This window comes from Triticum urartu, chromosome 5 (genome assembly GCF_003073215.2).
Source record: "Triticum urartu cultivar G1812 chromosome 5, Tu2.1, whole genome shotgun sequence".
Classification (NCBI taxonomy): Eukaryota; Viridiplantae; Streptophyta; class Magnoliopsida; order Poales; family Poaceae; genus Triticum; species Triticum urartu.
Genome location: NC_053026.1, coordinates 72,534,921 through 72,554,826, shown reverse-complemented (window position 1 = coordinate 72,554,826; position 19,906 = coordinate 72,534,921). Strand labels below are relative to the sequence as shown.

Below are 19,906 nucleotides of genomic sequence, written 5' to 3'. Positions count from 1 at the left end.
CTGTTTTGCTTCTTCCGTACCTTCTATAACTAAGTGCATTCTTTTTCTTATTGGTACACAATGCTTAATTAATCAGTATTTATTTTACAGGTCGTGTACAGCTAATTAGTTAATCGACATCTTGTTCAACGATGTAACAAGATGTTCAACATTCTTCAGTCGAATAATATTAACTAGTGTTGTTCTCACCAAGCCAGCTCGCCCCCAAAGCAATTCCGTGCATTTGTTTAACAAAAGATTAGAACTAATCTTCCGTTCGCCCTCTCACGGCACGCAGCAATCACTGCCCCAGAATCAAATTAAGCAGTTCACTGCACACCAACCATCTCATGTCATATCTATATATAATCCTCATTACACCCACATGTATCATCACACAAACAAGATCCAGCACAACTTTCTCCATCAATCTTCCACCCCTACCAGCCATGGCTAGTTATTACTGGGTAGTTCTCGTTTTGGCGTGCACCTGCGCGCTCAGTGGCGCACTGGCGGCCCGCGACCTCGCCGACGATGCGTCCATGGCCGCGAGGCACGAGCAGTGGATGGGCAAGTATGGCCGCGTGTACGGTGACGCCGCCGAGAAAGCAAGGCGGCTGGAGGCTTTCAACGAGTCCACGAACGCCGGGAACAGCAAGTTCTGGCTGGAGGCCAACTAGTTTGCCGATATCACCGAGGACGAGTTCAGGGCTACCCACACCGGATACAAGCCAGTTGCTGTGACTAACAAGGGCCGGAGCACCGGGTTCAGATACGCGAACGCAAGCCTCGACGACCTCCCGGCCTCCGTCGACTGGAGGACCAATGGCGCCGTCACTCCCATCAAAGACCAAGGCCAATGCGGTAAGCAACACGGACCCAATACATTGCGTACGTGATGAAACAATGGACTGGAGTATGCTGACTCGTTTGTGACATTTCAGGGTGTTGCTGGGCGTTCTCCACGGTGGCCTCCATGGAGGGCATCGTGAAGCTGAGCACGGGCAAGCTGGTCTCCCTCTCGGAGCAGGAGCTGGTGGACTGCGACGACACAGACAAGGGCTGCGAGGGCGGGCTCATGGACAACGCCTTCGAGTTCGTCGTCAAAAACAGCGGCCTCGCCACCGAGGCCGACTACCCCTACACCGGTGCAGACGGCAGCACCTGCGACTCCAGCACGGCCGCGGCGACCATCACGGGGCATGAGGATGTGCCGGCCAACGACGAGGCGTCGCTACTTAAGGCGGTGGCGGCGCAGCCTGTGTCCCTGGCCGTCGACGGCGGGGACAACCTCTTCCGGTTCTACAAGGGCGGCGTGCTCTCCGGCGCGTGCGGCACGCAGCTCGACCACGGCATCGCGGCCGTCGGGTACGGCGTGGCCGGGGACGGGACCAAGTTCTGGGTGATGAAGAACTCGTGGGGTGCGGGGTGGGGCGAGGACGGCTTTATCAGGATGGAGAGGGACGTCGCCGACGAGCAGGGCCTCTGCGGGCTCGCCATGCTACCTTCCTACCCCACGGCGTAGCCAGCTGCTTCATTCCTATCCTACTAGCTTGTAAATCCATCCACCTTTGAAGCGTTTGTGGTGTATATATATGGATGCAATAATGCTAAACACACAAGAAGTTACACACAATTACACACCAACTAGGATTTTTTTTCATATACTAACCAATCACAAACTTGCCTCCCCCCTTCCTGATTTTCAGGGAGGTGGGCCGCCTCCCCATCTATTGACCAATCAAATTAACCCTCTTTGTAAAAGCTTGTAACTTGTTTGTACGTGTAGCATTACTCATATGAATGTGTATAACCTGCATTATTCTTCTACCACCCTTTTCGAAAAATAATTCTTCGATCAGAAATCTACTATTCACACACCTCTGGTCCTCACATGAGTATTAGTGTACTTACCATAGTCGGATATCTTATTTCTGCAGTAGTAAGCAGCAGTTATTCGAAACCACTCGGTTTTACAACAAAAGAGACTCAAATGTTCAGTGTAGCTTGGCAACTTAACATTGTCTCTTTAATAAAAAAAAGGGTCTTAATTTGATATACTCCCTTCGTCACTAAATACATGGCGTATAAACCGAGTCAAAAAGTCAACGCTTTCTAAGTTTGAAAAACCGTATATACAAATATGTGAAGGTAAACAATACCAAATCTTTTTGCAAAAAAATACCAAATCAATATAAATATACTTACCATTAGATATATTTTTATAGTGTATTCATTTAATATTATTGTTGGTGCTATTCTTATATATTTGGTCAAACTTAGGAAGCATTGAATTTTTGACTAAATTTACACGCCATATATTTGAGGATAGAGGGATCAATTTGGCTGCAAAATCTGTAATGTTCTTGTGAGAGTTCCCTCCTTCCTGCATTGCCTCTTTGGCCTTCAACATCCCCTTAGAAGCATTCCTTTGTACTCCTCGACACCCATCACTTCTTTGATGCACCTCTCCATCTCTTCCCTTCTCACCAGGCACTTCTCATCTCGACGTGCACACAAGCCGATCCCCCGCGCACTCTCTACATACTTTGCAGTGGTCGGTTGGTCCGTCCACTGCCCTATTGCGATCATAGGTATACCGGTGGCAATTGCTTCAGTGGTCAAATTCCATCCACAATGCATCATGAAACAACATGCATCACAACGGTTGCAAGCTTAAATTTTATTAATCGACAAATTCCACTAGCAATTATCAACCTTGTGAGCCAGTACTTCTAGCAGAGGGCAAAAAGGAACAATTAGGCCTTTATGTTGTGTTTGTCATGGAGTTCTTGGGGCAACTGTGTCTACCTCTTGGGACCTCAACACCCAATGAAAGGTTGCCAAAGTTGCAAAGTCCATAGCCTAGCTCCTCTAGTTGTGTCATGTCGAGGTTGGCGACTGTGCTGTAGGATGCAAGGAGCACAGCGCAAGTAGTTTGCTTGTTGTGGTTGGCAACTCTGTCGTAGGATGCCAATTCTGGCCATAAGAGAAATGACGATGATGTGCTCAATACATGCATTGTGCATAGCTGGTAAAAAGCATAGTCTTCTTGAGAAATGAGAGAGAGAGAGAGAGAGCCCGGTTGAAAGCCGGACTCATCTGTATGTTGCAAATGGTTTCTCTATTGCTACTAGGCAAGGACGAAAAAATGACACGTAAATTTGTGCAAGGACCAAAAAGAGGTTTGTTTCTTCATTCATAAGGTTTAACCACACATGCCGAGCTAGATTTTTTTTAAAAACTTTAAAAATACAGAGATAATGTAGGAAGAAGAAAAAAGGAGTGTGATACAAGGCTTTAAAAAAGCGGGCGATGTGTCCCATGTCTTCCCTGCCGCACGTCTGTGCCTCCGTGCTGTTGACCAACTCTTCCTTGTCTAATCCAAGGTTGGTAAATACTGCCAGCTATACTGCATAGGCTATGCTAGACGCATTTGAGGAGCGGAGCCCCTAACAAGGCTAAAGTCGTAGTGTGACAGCTTTCTGCTGCCGAGATGTACTTCCTGGTGGGCCTTTTATAGTGCTGAAGAGACACTAGGTTTCGGTGGTTGCGTGTACGGGTGACCAAAGATAACACACTCCTTTTATAAAGTTATGCTCCCCAATCTCCCATGAAATTTTAAGTGCAAAATTATGTACTCGAGGTATGTTGTATGCTACTCCCTCCATTCCAAAATATAGTGTGCCCGTGCTTCCCGAGGTCCAACTTTGACCATAAATTTAACCAACGAGACCAACTGCGGCGAGAGAAAAATTATATAATTGAAAACTTCTTTTGAATACGAATTCACTGATATAATTTTTACTCCCGCCGCAATCGGTCTTGGTAGTTAAATTTACGGTCAAAGTTGAAGCACGTGGATAGAGGAAGCACTACATTGTGGAATGGAGGGAGTATCAGAGGAGAGGAGCTGGGGAGCGTGTTCCCCTATTTAGGGTTCACACGAGTTTGGCTAGGGCTGGAGTGATAGCACGGACGCGCTTTGAGGATCCCGATGGGTCTTGTCGAGTTGTACGTCGGGCCGCTTCCTCGGCCGCCTGGAGATCAGCTGCGAAGGCAGCTGTTTGCTCCTCTGTATGGAGGGAGCGCTCTGTGTTGCCATTAATGGTAATGACACCATTGGGCCCCGACATCTTGAGGTTTGGGTAAGTGTAGTGCGGCACCGCGTTGAAGCGGACAAACGCAGTACGACCAAGCAACGCATGGTATCCGCTGCGGAAGGGGACTATGTATAAAAAATTAAGTCCTCGCTGCAGAAGTTCTCGGGTGAGCCGAAAACAACTTCCAGTGTTACGGTGCCAACACATTGGGCCTTCACGTCGGGTATGACACTCTTGAATGTGGTGTTACTGGGCTTGATTTGTGATGAATCGGTTCCCATTTTTCTGACTGTGTCGGCATAGATCAGGTTGAGACTACTCCCGTCGTCCATAAGGACACGGTTTAAGTGGAATCCATCGACAATGGGGTCTAGCACTAGGGCAGCCGACCCGCCATGACGGATACTGGTCAGGTGATCCTTCTTGTCAAAAGTGATCGGGCAAGCCAATCACGGGTTGAATTTCGGGGCTATAGGCTCTAAGGCGTAGATGTCCCGAAGTGCACATTTTCGCTCCTTCTTAGGAATGTGCGTGAGAAAGATCATATTCACATCTTACATCGAAAGGGAACTTATTTTGGCCACCGCTATTTGTCCTGCGTGGTTCATCCTCGTCGTCGCTCTGAGACTGGTCCTTGCTCGACCCCTCGACTACTGATTTGCCGGCCTGCCTGAACACCCAATAATTTCAATTGGTGTGGTTGGCGGGCTTATTCGAGGTGCCATGAATCTGGCAAGGCCTATCAAGTATTTTATCCAGAGCACTTGAGCCATTCTTATTCCCTTTAAAGGGCCTCTTTTTGGGTCCAGTCCGTGAGCCACTATACACTACACTGACTGCCAGGTCCTCGGCATCGCTAGGACACTGTTATTGTTCCGGCGCTTATTTCTGTTGCACCTGGATTTGCCATTCCCGTCACGTGCTTCAGAGGTCCGTAGTCCCTCCATGTGAGAGCTGCGAGCCAACCAACTATCCTCGCCCACACAAAACGGGTCATTAGAGAGAGAGGGAGGGAGAGAGGGAGAGAGAGAGGAAGCTCCAGGACTTACTTCATGAATGTTGATACATTTTTATAGGGGAATGATAACCCACAAGTATAGGGGATCGCCACACCTTTCGAGGGTAGAGTATTCAACCCAAATTTATTGATTCGACACAAGGGGAGCCAAAGAATATTCTCAAGTATTAGCAGCTAAGTTGTCAATTCAACCACACCTGGAAACTTAGTATTTGCAGCAAAGTGTTTACTAGCAAAGTAATATGATAGTGGTGGTAACGGTAGCAAAAGAGTAATGAAAGCAAAGCAATATTTTTGGTATTATGTAGTGATTGTAACAATAAGAACGGGAAAGTAAATAAGCGTAAACCAGTACATGGAAAGCTCGTAGGCATTGGATCAATGATGGATAATTATGCCGGATGCGGTTCATCATGTAACAGTCATAACATAGGGTGACACAGAACTAGCTCCAATTCGTCAATGTAATGTAGGCATGTATTCCGAATATAGTCATACGTGCTTATGGAAAAGAACTTGCATGACATCTTTTGTCCTACCCTCCCGTGGCGGCGGGGTCCTAATGGAAACTAAGGGATATTAAGGCCTCCTTTTAATAAAGAACCGGAACAAAGCATTAGCACATAGTGAATACATGAACTCCTCAAACTACGATCATCACCGGTAAGTATCCCGATTATTGTCACTTCGGGGTTAACGGATCATAACACATAATAGGTGACTATAGACTTGCAAGTTAGGATCAAGAACACTCATATATTGATGAAAACATAATAGGTTCAGATCTGAAATCATGGCACTCGGACCCTAGTGACAAGCATTAAGCATAGCAAAGTCATGGCAACATCAATCTCAGAACATAATGGATACTAGGGATCAAACCCTAACAAAACTAACTCGATTACATGATAAATCTCATCCAACCCATCACCGTCCAGCAAGCCTATGATGGAATTACTCACGCACGGCGGTGAGCATCATGAAATTGGTGATGGAGGATGGTTGATGATGACGACGGCGACGAATCCCCCTCTCCGGAGCCCCGAACGAACTCCAGATCAGCCCTCCCGAGAGGTTTTAGGGCTTGGCAGCGGCTCCGTATCGTAAAACGCGATGATTTCTTCTCTCCTATTTTTTCTCCCCGAAAGCAGTCATATAGAGTTGGAGTTGGAGTCGGGAGGTCTCCAGGGGGCCCATGAGGTAGGGGGGCGCGCCCGGGGGGGGGGGGCCGCCGGGGGGGGGGGGGGCGCCCCCACCCTCGTGGCAAGGGTGTGGGCCCCCTGGTCTTCATCTTTGGCGAGGATTTTTTATTATTTATTGTAAACAGGAGAATACAAAGCAATATGGGCTCTTGGTTAAATCAACAATAAAGCATATAAGAGCCACTTCAACAATTTAATCATGGTCTTCTCCTACTGACCCCCAAAGAAAAGAAAAGAAATAAAACTATTTACACGGGAAAGCTCCCAACAAGCAAAAGAAGAACATGAAATATTTTTGGGTTTTCTTTTTAATTACTACTACAAGCATGGAAAGTAAATTAATTAAAAGCTACAACTAATTTTTTTGGTTTTTTCTTAAGGTTTATTAAACACACAAGAAGAAAGCATAAAAGGAAATAAACTAGCATGGATGATACAATGAAAAAGTATGAGCACCGACATCTAGCAATGAGTGTGTGTGAACATAAATGTAACGTCGGTGAGAAATACGTACTCCCCCAAGCTTAGGCTTTTGGCCTAAGTTGGTCTATGGCCATGGCTGGCCTGGCTGATATCCATAATAATAGTTGGGGTCGTACTGCGATGAGGAAGAAGAAGGATCCGATTGCCACTGACTGGCAATCATCTACGGATCCCACTGATAGTTAGACTGTCGTGAAGGATCAAATTGTGGTTCTGGTTCTGGCTCCTCGGCTGGTGCAGGGTTCCGGTAGGCGTGGATAGCCGTCAACAGAACAAGGTACATGCCTACAGTCAAATCAAACAAAGAAGGAGCAGGCAAGGTAATAGTCTCAGGATGATGTTTATTAAAAACAATTGATATTTAAGCTCTCCTGCCCTATTCTTAATAATAAAATCATGTGCCACCATACTTTTATAATCTAAATAAACACGGGGCAGCACTTTTTCTTCCTTTTCAGCATGCCTAATAGGTATGTTAAAATGTGCAGCTAGGCGTGTAGCATAGATGCCTCCAAAGATGGGACCCTTAGTACAGTTCATACTTAACCGTCTAGCAATAATGCCGCCCATACTAAAAATGTTATCACTGTATAAACCTTGGAGCAAAATAATAATATCAGGGATACTAAGGTTTCCATAGTTTCCGCGACCAATTAAGCAACGACTAGCAAATAATGCAAAGTAACGTAAGACAGGAAAATGTATGCTAGTGATTCGTGCATCGGAAACCTTCCTAGTTTCCCCTACAGTGATAGTATTAATAAATCCCTCCACATCATCACGATGTGGTTCTTCTGTCTTGCCCTCAAAAGGGACTAAACAAATCCGACAAAAATCATAAAGTGACATCTCCTTATGCTCATCATATAAATGAAACTCCACCATAGGTGGTGAGTTCCTAGAATGAAAATGAAAGTTTTGCACAAGGGTATTTGTGAGTAAGGGATACTGATCGCATTGGTCGTGGAGGAAAGCGGTGAGGCCTGCATTATGAGCCAACTCATGAAAATCTTCATAAATCCCGGCTGCTCTTAAGAAATCCTCGGAAGGCCATTCACACGCCCGGACCTACGAAGTGCGCGGCAAATTATACTTAGGCTTCGGTGCCTTTTCCTTCGAGTTTTGGCTCAATGAGCCCCTCAATAATCTCCTCATCATTTTCTGAAAAATTCTGAAATTTTTAGTAACTTCAAAATAAAAGTAAACCAAACTCAATAATATTGATAGCAACTACTCCTACAAGTGCCTAGAGCCTATATCATGCATCAAAACTACTTTTGACCATATAAATTTGACATGCAAGCTCAAGAACAGGGTCATCTAAGCAGCAAAAATTTGCAATGAATAAAGCACTAGAACAAAAACTAATTGGACCAATGGAGGAGTCACATACCAAGGAACAATCTCCCTAAGCAGTTTTGTGAGAGGTGCTTTGAGTAAGGAGATCGAAAATGGCAGCAAAACGAGCTTGGACTCGGGTTTGAGTTGGTTTTTCGTGTTTGTGGGAGGAAGAAGAAGAGGATGGGTGCAGGAATAAGGGGAGGAGGGCCACCGTGGGCCCATGAGGCAGGGGGGCGCGCCCTCCACCCTCATGGCAAGGTGGTTGGCCCTCCTGGTGTGTTCTTTGTTCCATAAATCCTCAAATATTCTATAAAAATCATATTTAATTTTCAGGGCATTTGGAGAACTTTTATTTTCGATGTATTTTTATATTGCACGGATAATCAAATAACAGCCAGAAAATTATTTATTTTTACTTTATTTAATATAAATAACAGAAAGTGAAAGTGGGGTACAAAAGGTTGTGCTTCTAGTTTCATCCATCTCATGCTCGTCAAAAGGAATCCACTAACAAGGTTGATCAAGTCTTGTTAACAAACTCATTCCGATTAACATGAAACCGGAGAAATTTCGAATAACACTAGGTTACCTCAACAGGGATATGCACATCCCCAATAGTAAGTATATCATATTTCTTCTTGACAGTAGGAAGAGGAAATTCAAAACCTCCAAATATAATCGATGGAATTTTTCCGATAGAATTGATACTATGAACTTGAGGTTGTTTCCTCGGAAAGTGTACCGTATGCTCATTACCACTAACATGAAAAGTGACATTGCCTTTGTTGCAATCAATAACAGCCCCTGCAGTATTAAGAAAAGTTCTTCCAAGAATAATAGACATACTATCGTCCTCGGGAATATCAAGAATAACAAAGTCCATTAAAATAGTAACGTTTGCAACCACAACAGGCACGTCCTCACAAATACCGACAGGTATAGCAGTTGATTTATCAGCCATTTGCAAAGATATTTCAGTAGGTGTCAACTTATTTAAGTCAAGTCTACGATATAAAGAGAGAGGCATAACACTAACATCGGCTCCAAGATCACATAAAGCAGTTTTAACATAGTTTCTTTTAATGGAGCATGGTATAGTAGGTATTCCTAGATCTCCAAGTTTCTTTGGTATTCCACCCTTAAAAGTATAATTAGCAAGCATGGTGGAAATTTCAGCTTCAGGTATCTTTCTTTTATTTGTAACAATATCTTTCATGTACTTAGCATAAGGATTCATTTTGAGCATATCAGTCAATCGCATACGCAAAAAGATAGGTCTAATCATTTCAGCAAAGCGCTCAAAATCCTCATCATCCTTTTTCTTGGATGGTTTGGGAGGAAAAGGCATGGGTTTCTAAACCCAAGGCTCTCTTTCTTTACCATGTTTCCTAGCAACAAAGTCTTTTTTATCATAACGTTGATTCTTTGATTGTGGGTTATCAAGATCAACAGCAGGTTCAATTTCTACATCATTATCATTACTAGGTTGAGCATCATTATGAACATCATCATTAACATTTTCAATAGGTTCATGTTCATTGCCAGATTGTGTTTCAGCATCAGACATAGATATACCATTTGGATTATCAGGTGGTTCAGCAATAGGTTCACTAGAAGTTTGCACAGTTCTATCATTTTTCTTTTTCTTCCTTTTAGAAGAACTAGGTGCATCAATATTATTTCTCTGAGAATCTTGCTCAATTCTCTTAGGGTGGCCTTCAGGATACAAAGGTTCCTGAGTCATTCTACCAGTTCTAGTAGCCACTTTAATAGCATAATCATTTTTCTTACTATTCATCTCATTGAGCAATTCTTTTTGAGCTTTAAGTACTTGTTCTAATTGAGTGGTAACCATAGAAGCATGTTTGCTAACAAGTTTAAGTTCACCTCTAATATTAGCCATATAGTCACCCAAGTATTTAATCATATCAGCATCTTGTTTTAATTGTCTACCAAAATAAGCATTGAAGTCTTCTTGCTTAAACATAAAATTATCAAACTCATCCAAGCATTGACTAGCAATTTTAGCAGGAGGGATTCCAGCTTTATCATATCTATAGAGAGAATTTACCTTTACTAGTTATTGGGGTCTGGAGGTTCCTCGATAAATAAAGGATTAAGATCATATGTTTCTTCAATAGGCGGTAAATTAAGACCATGTATTTCTTCAATAGGAGGTAAATTCTTAACATCTTCAGCTTTAATACCTTTTTCTTTCATAGATTTCTTTGCCTCTTGCATATCTTCGGGACTGAGAAATAGAACACCTCTCTTCTTCGGAGTTGGTTTAGGGATAGGATCATTAATTGGAGCAGGAGCTAGCTCAGGAGGTGCCCAATTATTTTTATTTGTCAACATATTATTCAATAAGATTTCAGCTTCATCCGGTGTTCTTTCCCTGAAAAGAGAACCATCACAACTATCCAGGTAATCTCTGGAAGCATTGGTTAGTCCATTATAAAAGATATCAAGTATTTCATTTTTCTTAAGAGGATGACCAGGCAAAGCATTAAGTAACTTGAGAAGCCTCCCCCAAGCTTGTGGGAGACTCTCTTCTTTAATTTGCACAAAGTTGTATATTTCCTTTAAAGCAACTTGTTTCTTATGAGCAGGGAAATATTTAGCAGAGAAGTAGTAAATCATATCCTGGGGACTACGCACACAACCAAGATCAGGAGAATTAAACCAAATTTTAGCATCACCCTTTAATGAGAACAGAAATATTTTGAGGATATGAAAGTAGCAGGATCTCTCATCATTAGTGAACAGGATAGCTATATCATTTAATTTAGTAAGATGTGCCACAACAGTTTCAGATTCATAGCCATGAAAAGGATCAGATTCAACTAAAGTAATTATATCAGGATCAACAGAGAATTCGTAATCCTTATCAGTAACACAGATAGGTGAAGTAGCAAAAGCAGGGTCAGGTCTCATCCTAGCATTTAGAGATTGCTTATTCCATTTAGCTAATAACCTTTTGAGTTCATATCTATCTTTGCAAGCTAAAATAGCTAAAGAAGCTTCTTGATCAAATAAATAACCCTCAGGAATAACAAGTGATTCTTCATCATCACTTTCATCTTCATAATCAGATTCAATATTTCCAATATCTCTATCCCTAGCAAGTCGTTCCTCGAGAAAGTCACTAAGTGGCATAGTAGTATCAGGCATAGAGGTAGTTTCATCATAAGTACCATGTATAGCAGAAGTAGCATCATCAATAACATGTGACATATCAGAACGAATAGCAGAAGCAGGTTTAGGTGTCGCAAGCTTACTCATAACAGAACGTGAATCAAGTGCAGAGCTAGATGGCAGTTCCTTACCTCCCCTCGTAGTTGAGGGACAAATTGTTGTCTTAGCGTCTTTCAAATTCTTCATAGTGTCCAGCAGATATAAATCCCAAGTGACTCAAAGAATAGAGCTATGCTCCCCGGCAACAGCGCCAGAAATTAGTCTTGATTACCCACAAGTATAGGGGATCGCAACAACTTTCGAGGGTAGAGTATTCAACCCAAATTTATTGATTCGACACAAGGGGAGCCAAAGAATATTATCAAGTATTAGCAGCTGAGTTGTCAATTCAACCACACCTGGAAACTTAGTATCTGCAGCAAAGTGTTTAGTAGCAAGTTATATGATAGTGATGGTAACGGTAACAAAAGAGTAACGAAAGCAAAGTAATGTTTTCGGTATTTTGTAGTGATTGTAACAATAGCAACAGGAAAGTAAATAAGCGTAAACCAGTACATGGAAAGCTCGTAGGCATCGGATCAAGTATAGGGGATCGCAACAGCTTTCGAGGGTAGAGTATTCAACCCAAATTTATTGATTCGACACAAGGGGAGCCAAAGAATATTCTCAAGTATTAGCAGCTAAGTTGTCAATTCAACCACACCTGGAAACTTAGTATTTGCAGCAAAGTGTTTACTGGCAAAGTAATATGATAGTGGTGGTAACGGTAGCAAAAGAGTAATGAAAGCAAAGCAATATTTTTGGTATTGTGTAGTGATTGTAACAATAACAATGGGAAAGTAAATAAGCGTAAACCAGTACATGGAAAGCTCGTAGGCATTGGATCAATGATGGATAATTATGCCGGATGTGGTTCATCATGTAACAGTCATAACATAGGGTGACACAGAACTAGCTCCAATTCGTCAATGTAATGTAGGCATGTATTCCGAATATAGTCATACGTGCTTATGGAAAAGAACTTGCATGACATCTTTTGTCCTACCCTCCCGTGGCGGCGGGGTCCTAATGGAAACTAAGGGATATTAAGGCCTCCTTTTAATAGAGAACCGGAACAAAGCATTAGCACATAGTGAATACATGAACTCCTCAAACTACGATCATCACCGGTAAGTATCCCGATTATTGTCACTTTAGAGTTAACGGATCATAATGTGACGCCCGGGTAATTAAGCTACAGTGATCCTCTGCTAATGATGCCACGTCACCTCGTTTATAGTTGCTAATCTCGAGTTAGTTAGAAACCGGTTCAACTTCAAATTCAAAAAAACAGGCAAACAATAAAAGTTTTCAAATATTAAAACTAAAATGTTCTGAGTGAACCAAATATTGCATAGATAATTATGGTGGAAAAACCACACATTTATAAAATGTTTAAATACTATGAGATGACTAAAACAGTAGCAAAAATGATTATTTAAATACCTTTTTTATTTAATAAAATGTCAAACTAAGATAATTGGGGTCTAGACTTTTTGTGACTATGGGCTAAGTTGTAATACTAATTTAGATACTAACTGTATATTTTACTAAAATAGAATGCAACTAAAATAAAGCAGGAAAGAATAAATAAAAGGAAAAGAACCCCCGGGCCAGCCGACCCAACTGGCCGGCCCATTCGGCCACTGGCCCAACTGGGCAAAGGCCCAGCCGGCCACTCTCTTCCCTTATCCCCACTCCCCCTGTAACCATAGCCGCCCACTCCCCACTCACCCCCACTCACTTCCCCCTCCTCCTCGATCCAGATCGGATCGAGGGAACGCCCCCCCGACGCCGTGCCCTTCGCCGCCGAACACCATCGCCTCCCCGTCTCCTTCCCACGCCGGACCGCTGCCTCGCCGGCGCCTCCTCCCCGACGGTCTGCTTCCTCTTCGGCAAGCCGTCCCCGTCGACCACCCCGGCACCCACTGCCCCGTTCCCTACGCCCCAATGTGAGCCCCGCCGCCGCGCTCGTCTCCGCGCGCCCCTCCTCGCTCCCTCTCTCGCCCGCGTGCCCGCCTCACCACGCGCGCACACGTCGCCGCGCCCCTGCTCCTGGACGTGCATGCCCGCGCCACAGCGCGCGCGCTCGCGCCCCCCAGAGCCGCGACCTTCCCCGCGCCGCTCCTGGGCCGCAAGCCCCGCCCGTCTTGCTCCTTGCTAGCCGCGCCGCACCCGTCGTTGCCCGCAACGCCAGCTTGTGGCCGCGCCGCCCCGTTCCTTCCCGTCGTCGCTACCCCCCCCGCCGTGGCCTCGCCCTAGCTCGCCGGCGCCCTGCCGTTCCTGCTCGCAACAGCCCGTGCCTCGTCCCGGTCGTCTGGCTCGACCACGACCATTCCCCCCTTTTTTTGGCCCTCGGCCTCGTCTGACGGCTCCCCCCCTCCGCAGCTGCTCGCCGGCCACCGCTCCGGCCGCCTGGCTGGCGCCATCGCCACCGGCGCCCCGCATCGCCCTGGGGCTACGCCCACAGCGCCCACGCCCATTCGGGCGGCGCCTGCGCCCTGCACCCAGTACCCGGCGCCCGCTATGGCCCCCTGGGCCACTGACACGGGGGCCCCATGGCCCCAGAACGTTTTATTAAAAAAAAGAAGAATAAAAAAAATATAAAAATATATAACTAATTAATTAATTAATTAATTACAGAAATAATTAACTTAATTAATTTTGATTAATTAAACTAAACAAATAATTAATTTAATTAAACATTAGTTATCTAATTAAGCTGGTTAGTTAATTAGCTAATTAATTAGTATGACAGTGGGGCCCACCCCTAATTAATTTTGATTAAGTTTAATTAATAGGTGTCACTGACCAGTGGGACCCACTGGTCAGGTTGACCAGTCAACTTTGTTGACTGCTGACGTTAGCATGACATCATGCTGATGTCATAAAACCAAATTTCGAATTAAATTAAATAATTAATTAAATTCTAGAAATTAATAAAATCTTTAGAAAATCATATCTTTTAATCCGTAACTCGGATTAAATTATTTTCAACATGAAAGTTGCTCAGAACGACGAGACGAATTTGAATACGTAGTCCGTTTATCCGCCACGCACCCCTAGCATAGCGAACACGCAACTTTCCCCCTCCGGTTCGTCTGTCCGAAAACGCGAAACACCGGGGATATTTTCCCGGATGTTTCCCCCCTTCACCGGTATCACCTCATACCGCGTTAGAACACGTCTAGCTTTGCCTGTTATCCTGTTAAGCACTTGCTTGCTATGTATTTACTGTTTCTCCCCCCTCTTCTCTCCGGTAGACCCTGTGACGATGCTGATGCCCTTGTGGTCGACTACGTCACCGACGACCCCTCCTTGTCTGAGCAACCAGGCAAGCCCCCCCCTTTGATCACCAGATATCGCCTATTCTTCTCTACTGCTTGCATTAGAGTAGTGTAGCATGTTACTGCTTTCAGTTAATCCTATACTGCTGCATAGCCTGTCCTTGCTACTACTATTGTTACCTTTACCTGCTATCCTACTGTTTAGTATAGGATGCTAGTGTTCCATCAGTGGCCCTACACTCTTGTCCGTCTGCCATGCTATACTACTGGGCCGTGATCACTTCGGGAGGTGATCACGGGCATATACTATTTACTTTACACTATTACATTACATGTGATACTGTTCGGAGATGGGGGCTGAAGGGGCAGGTGGCTCCATCCCGATAGAGGTGGGCCTGGGTTCCCGACGGCCCCCGACTGTTACTTTGTGGCGGAGCGACAGGGCAGGTTGAGACCACCTAGGAGAGAGGTGGGCCTGGCCCTGGTCGGCGTTCGCAGATACTTAACACGTTAAACGAGATCTTGGTATTTGATCTGAGTCTGGCTACTGGCCTATACGCACTAACCATCTACGCGGGGACAGTTATGGGCACTCGACGTCGTGGTATCAGCCAAAGCCTTTGTGACGTCAGCGACTGAGCGGCGCGCGCCGGGTTGGACCGCGTAACGCAACTTCCTTTGTAATGGAGGTTGCTAGGTCTGCTCTCCGGCCGCGTACGCAACGTGCAGGTGTGCAATGGGCGATGGGCCCAGACCCCTGCGCCATAGGATTTAGACCGGCGTGCTGACCTCTCTGTTGTGCCTAGGTAGGGCTGCGACGTGTTGATCTTACGAGGCCGGGCATGACCCAGGAAAGTGTGTCCGGCCAAATGGGATCGAGCGTGTTGGGTTATGTGGTGCACCCCTGCAGGGAAGTTAATCTATTCGAATAGCCGTGATCTTCGGTAACAGGATGACTTGGAGTTGTACCTTGACCTTATGACAACTAGAACCGGATACTTAATAAAACACACCCTTCCAAGTGCCAGATACAACTGGTGATCGCTCTCAAACAGGGCGACGAGGAGAGGATCGCTGGGTAGGTTTATGCTATGCGATGCTACTTGGAGGACTTCAGTCTACTCTCTTCTACATGCTACAAGACGGAGGCTGCCAGAAGCGTAGTCTTCGACAGGATTAGCTATCCCCCTATTTTTCTAGCATTCTGCAGTTCAGTCCACCGATATGGCCTTTACACATATACCCATGCATATGTAGTGTAGCTCCTTGCTTGCGAGTACTTTGGATGAGTACTCATGGTTGCTTTCTCCCTCTTTTCCCCCTATCCCTTCTACCTGGTTGTCGCAACCAGATGTTGGAGCCCAGGATCCAGACGCCACCGTCGACGACGACTGCTACTACACCGGAGGTGCCTACTACTACGTGATGCCCGCTGACGACGACCAGGAGTAGTTAGGAGGATCCCAGGCAGGAGGCCTGCGCCTCTTTCGATCTGTATCCCAGTTTGTGCTAGTCTTCTTAAGGCAAGCTTGTTTAACTTATGTCTGTACTCAGATATTGTTGCTTCCGCTGACTCGTCTTTGATCGAGCTCTTGTATTCGAGCCTTCGAGGCCCCTGGCTTGTAATATGATGCTTGTATGACTTATTTTATTTGTAGAGTTGTGTTGTGATATCTTCCCATGAGTCCTTGATCTTGATCGTACACATTTGCGTGCATGATTAGTGTACGGTCAAATCGGGGGCGTCACAAGTTGGTATCAGAGCCGACTGCCTGTAGGAATCCCCCTTCCACGCTCCTTGGCCGAAGTTGAGTCTAGACATTACAAAAACTTTTACTAACATGGCTATGCGGCCCATGGGCCCACGTCACCATTGGGTGGTATTAGGATCTTTTATTCCTCGTCTATACTCTGGGACTCTGATCTCTCTTCTATTTGGGTTAAATGATTTTGCTAAAATCTAACTTTAGGTTCTCGAAAATACTTCCTCCCGAAGAGCCCCATTCAGGCCAGATGATCGCCTACTGCACCAGAAGATTTCGTAGTTACTCTCTGCTACTCTTTCGAGACTTTGTGCCCATCGCCTTTGCAAATTCCCTACCACTGTTATATCATTATGGATAACTACATCCACTTGCCCTTTCAAATCCCATTGATCTTGTTATTACAAGATACACCGAAAATTCTCTGTATTGTTCCGAGAATATTTTGTGCCTACTGACTTGCAGTTCCTCGCCACCTGAATACCCCTACGGATAATATCTCGCCCTTATCGAGTATCTACTCATCCCTAGTTGTTCATGTGTTTCACAATGGTCATCGAAATACTATTCGATCCTCCAAAAAAAATCCTTAGTAGCTTATTGCTCTGCAATACTTGTCTGCTTGCATGATGGGTGCTTTCCATATGTCTGGCAATATTCGTTAGTATCCTTAGGCACCGTCATTTTGATCCCTTTGATTCAACATGAGTGCGAATGCACGCAATCGTCAGTTGATCCTTTTAAATTATGTTTCCGGCTCAGACGTCATTTTGAACATGGGCTGGTTCTCAACAAATCCAATTGCCGTCGATTGTACCCCTAAGGCTATTCAACTTATCCATCCCTAATCAGAACATTGCTTCTGATCCCTTGATTTGAAAATCATAATTCCTTTGCACTTGAGCTCTGGATTATTCAGTTGTTTCCATAATCCAATGCCTTTGCATTCTTTCTTCTTCTGGTAGAGTACCGATACTCACATCAGCTCCATTGTGTATCGTCAGATCCATTGTTTGATTTCATCCGACATCGTCCTTAATGTTCAATAACCTTGTGAGCCTTTCCACAGGTATATAATGCCTTTGGTAAACTGTATCCTCTGCCTTGTCATCCATGCTCTACTTTTGAGCTTGTGTTATTTACTCCTGAAGTTTGTGATATATGTTCCTAAGATACCCGATGGTTTGAACTAATGCCTTCCCTAATCTGTGCAAACCCGGAAGATTACACGGGTCATACTTATCTGGTATTGCACCAGGTAAAACTTTCAACAACTAATGTCATTTTCAAAATACAAGAGGTGCATGAAAGGTTATGTGTTGAACAAGTGGGAGTCGACCTTGAACCCTGTGTTCATGCCCATGGACACGATGTATACCTGATCATGGAAGCTTCTCTTAAAATAATTATCCCCTTGTTACAAGATCATCTTGTATCCTTGGATGTGGTTTCGACCAAAATTTCTTCCTTTGATCCATTTCTTGGACAAGTTAAAGTACTTGTCTTCTGCAGTTCATTATACCTGTCTAATCCTTATTCTGATCTACCTTCGAGTATTACCCTCTGGTGTCTCGAGAATAACACGGAACTACATAACTTCTTATGAGTTCTTCATCAATTATTATTCTCGTCGATTCCATTTTTCCAACGAGTTCTGAGTTGTTAGAACCCCTCAAGGACACCGACAAGTGAATCAATTCCGCACTCCGACTCAATAAGTTAATCTCCGTTGCTTATGAGTTTAATAATCCTTCACGTCACTCCTAGCCTGATCGGCTATATCATTACCATGTTAAATTTTAACTGTGCTACCCGGTCCTTCTTCCTGTAGCACAATTATTTGACAATGAGCTAAGCTTACGTCGATTTTCCTCATCATATCATTTTGCCTTGAACAACAAGCTTGATTTCGAGTTGTGCCGTACCCATGGTTCCAATAACCTTTCGCTTCATCATTCCTTTGAATTGATGTCGTCGCTGGGTGATTACATCTTCATGAAACCTCTCCACAAAAGTGTCGTGATCATTATCAACATTCTGAGTGTTTCCAGGATATCAATTGAATTCTTGATGAGAAATAGCATCCTTTGCCCTCGATGATTTGGGTTATCATCGACAACATTATTGCATTCCCTCCAACACAAAACTTGTTCCTGATTTGTGTTGTACCTTGAGTTCCTTGCTATCCGACTTATGATATGTTCTACCGCGGAGTATTACCATATTTAATGTCAAGAAGGTTGTGAGGATTGCTCCACCTCTTAAGAATTCTTGCTATAATGATACTTCTCACCATCACCATTCTTTCTTGGTCCTCGTGTTGATTCCAACCGGGGTACCCACAAGTGAACGGTGGGGTATGGATTCTGCACTTCTAGCAACCCTATTGCTTTGAAGTTAATGATCGAAATTTCATTCTTAGACTATCGGTTGCTGAACCACCGTTCTAACATTGATCATGCTACATAACCCCATAATTCGGGTGCACCTTTCAACAAATGTTTAATTGTGTATGTTTTCCTCAAGCATACCTCCTTATGTCATCTGATCTGAGAAATGTTATTTCCTTATTCACATAGTTGCGGAAATCCATCCTTTTGGAAATATCGAGGAATTGACGCTGAGTCCATCAGCCACCTCCCCGTCCTCTCATTGGTTAAATGACGAACTCTTGTTTTGGAACTCGCTTCCATAGTTCATTTCCAAGGGTCTTACATTATCATCTAGTCAATGTGTGTTACACATTTTCTTCTCAGGAACCCTGAGTCTGAGGTATCCTAACACCTACCAGATCTGAATCCCGGTCAGATATGATGGTTGGAATATATTTCCAAGGGTAATAACAATGTTCTTTTATGACCCGGTAAGGTGATGTCTTGCCCAGTACACCTGGCCGGAGGACCTATTGTTAATGTTTCCTTTTTAACAAGGTTATCCATTCTTCCCTGAGGAAATTGTAAGACTTATTCTACAAGTTATTCCTGATGGATCCTTTGTGTTTCCAAAGTCTGATCTTCACCTGATGACCATGTCAATGCTATCTCGAAGCATGTCAATGGTACTCCGATTTTCAATAGGAACATTTGAAGCACGATGCTAAATTTTATTTATCATTTATCCTAACACCGTTGTATGGGTAATATCATGATATCCCTCCCCCCTTACCTAAAAGGTTTTCTACTTTATATCCTGTCTTGGATATCATCCTCTGCTTGACTTTGGGGAGGATATACCCCTGATATATGTGTTTAAACACATTTTCCTTTCCATTGTTCTGATTAATTTGATAATCATATTATCCTTTCCATTGTTGGTTTAACCTTTCTTGAGGTTTATATGTTCTAAGCAGTAATATTTTCCTGCTTACGAAAACACCTCGGTGTACCACCTTATCAGTCAGACCCTGTTACTATTGTTGATGACATTTCGGTAGCCACCGATGGACGGGAACCTTGCCTATTGGCCCGCCTCGTTCAACGAGCAGGAAAATGGT

The 19,906-nt window shown here is 44.2% G+C and overlaps 1 pseudogene; it reads left to right on the top strand.

The window, feature by feature from the left end:
* Positions 1-428: 428 nt before the first annotated feature.
* Positions 429-1,504, top strand: LOC125555677 (annotated as a pseudogene).
* Positions 1,505-19,906: the final 18,402 nt, after the last annotated feature.